Source organism: Monodelphis domestica, chromosome 2 (assembly GCF_027887165.1).
Source record: "Monodelphis domestica isolate mMonDom1 chromosome 2, mMonDom1.pri, whole genome shotgun sequence".
Lineage (NCBI taxonomy): Eukaryota > Metazoa > Chordata > Mammalia > Didelphimorphia > Didelphidae > Monodelphis > Monodelphis domestica.
Window position 1 is genome coordinate 262,555,102 of NC_077228.1, and position 2,194 is coordinate 262,557,295.

At 35.9% G+C, this 2,194-nt stretch overlaps 1 pseudogene; it reads left to right on the forward strand.

Moving 5' to 3' along the window:
- Window positions 1–483: 483 nt before the first annotated feature.
- Window positions 484–1,856, forward strand: LOC100020099 (phosducin-like protein 3; annotated as a pseudogene).
- Window positions 1,857–2,194: the final 338 nt, after the last annotated feature.

The window sequence follows — 2,194 nt, forward strand, 5'->3', positions numbered from 1 at the left end:
GACAGGAACCTACATAACAATTCTTGTCTGAATGACTTCTGAAGAGAACTCATATGCAAATGGAGCATAATGTACATATGTAAAGTCTGTGCAGAAAGAACAATGTACATTTGTAAAAATATTAATGACTTAAACTACTAATAAAATATTTTAGGATACTTAAATTTACTAATATTTAACACACAGGGAAAGTGTAGTTTAGGGAAGTTTGAGACTCAAGGTAGATTAGGGACAGATTGATATTATATCTTATGATAAGTTAAGAAACATGGTTACCTTAGGAACTGATAGTTTTTATAAAGCTCTTACTTAAAATATGTTATAGTTCATTGAGATAAGAAAGTTCACTTTGTTGCAAAACTGTTATGATTGTTGAATTGGTTATGTGTGTTCAAAAACATATTTCTGTATTGAATTTGCTTTTTCAAGACCTCTCCCATTTTCCTACAATCCCAAATCTTAGATTAGGATTTAGATAGATTAGAATTGGGAAGATCGATTAAGATTTTTTATTTTGTGGGTTGTAGCATATTTAGAATGGTAGTTTCTCATAGAATAGAAAGAATATATTAGCATATGATTCAGGTGAGTATACATAATAGGCAAACAAAAGCTGGTTGACATTTTGTTTGACAACAGAGAATGGGGTAGTCAAGAGAAATGGTCAAAATATGAAAATATGAAAGGCAATGAAAATGGACCCAAGAGAAGCAGATGGAATCATCATGAGTCAGCAGGGGGAGAATTCCATGGAATTCCAAAGAAGATTCAAAAAGGAAAAACTGTTGACCAGAGGGAGGTCTGGTCATTCTACTCTCTTACTTCTCTTCTGACTTTTTCACCAGAGATTCTATCCAGAGCTAGAGAGCAGAGTTAGGTTTCCATATGCTTTTTCCGACCTGGCTTGTGCTGAAGAAGTATTACTACTTTGTTTTGAATATCATCTTATACCATCATTTCATTCTTGAAAATATATTTTGGGTCAAAACTGGGACTGAGGAACAGAATCCTCTGGCTTAACTGAGGGCTTTGGCGACAAGATGCAGGATCCCAATGCAAACACTGAGTGGAATGACATCTTGCGCAAGAAGGGGATATTCCCCCTAAAAGAAAGTTTGAAAGAGCTGGAAAAGAAGAGGGAAGAGGAGGAAGAGAATCACATCCTTCAGCAATCAATAGTGAAAACATATAAACATATAACTTTGGAAGAACTAGAAGAAAATGAAGATGAATTTAATGAGGAAGATGAGCGTGCTATTGAAATGTACAGGAAACAAAGGCTTGCAGAATGGAAAGTGACTCAATTAAAGAACAAATTTGGAGAAGTGTTAGAGATATCAGGCAAAGATTATGTTCAAGAAGTTACCAAAGCTGGCAAAGACTTGTGGGTAATTTTGCACTTTTACAAACCAGGAATCCCTCTCTGTACACTTATAAACCAGCACTTTAGTGGACTTGCAAGGAAGTTTCCTGATGTGAAATTTATCAAAGCTATCTCAAAGACTTGCATACCCAACAATCCTGATAGGAATCTGCCCACAATATTTGTCTACCTTGTGGGTGATATCTAAGCCCAGTTTATTGGTCCTTTAGTATTTGGTGGCATGAATCTGAAAAGGGATGAAATGGAGTGGAAACTTTCTGAATCTGGAGATATCAAAACTGATCTGGAGGAAAACCCAAAGAAACAGATTGAAGATAAATTGATGTCCTCAGTCAGGTGCTCTCTCCCAACAAAGAAAGAAAGTGATTCAGAGGATGACTCATTTCCTTATTTTGGTATGCCTTTGCTGAACTTGTTGGAACAGGGAACATATGTAAGAATTTTTTAAACTTAGCAGAAATAAAATCATTTTATTAGAAAAAAAAAGAAAATATATTTTGATCTCCCATCAAATATGGATATAGGAAATGTAGGGGTAGGGTCTACCCAATCCCTCTGATCTACCTTTTTCCTTTTTTATCTCTTTGCCATAGAAATAAATTAACAATTAGTATACCAAGACTGTCTCTGAAGTTTGTAATAGGATAAAAGATTTAAAAGTTATCTAGAAGCAGAGTTGGGAGGGCCTTGACTCACTCTGGGTCAGGTCCAGACTCCATTAAGCTCTGTGGAGAAAGAGGAAGTGCTACATTTTAACCAGGTCCTCTAGCAGCTGGTTTCCTGTTCCTAGTATTGGGAAGGACCCCCCTC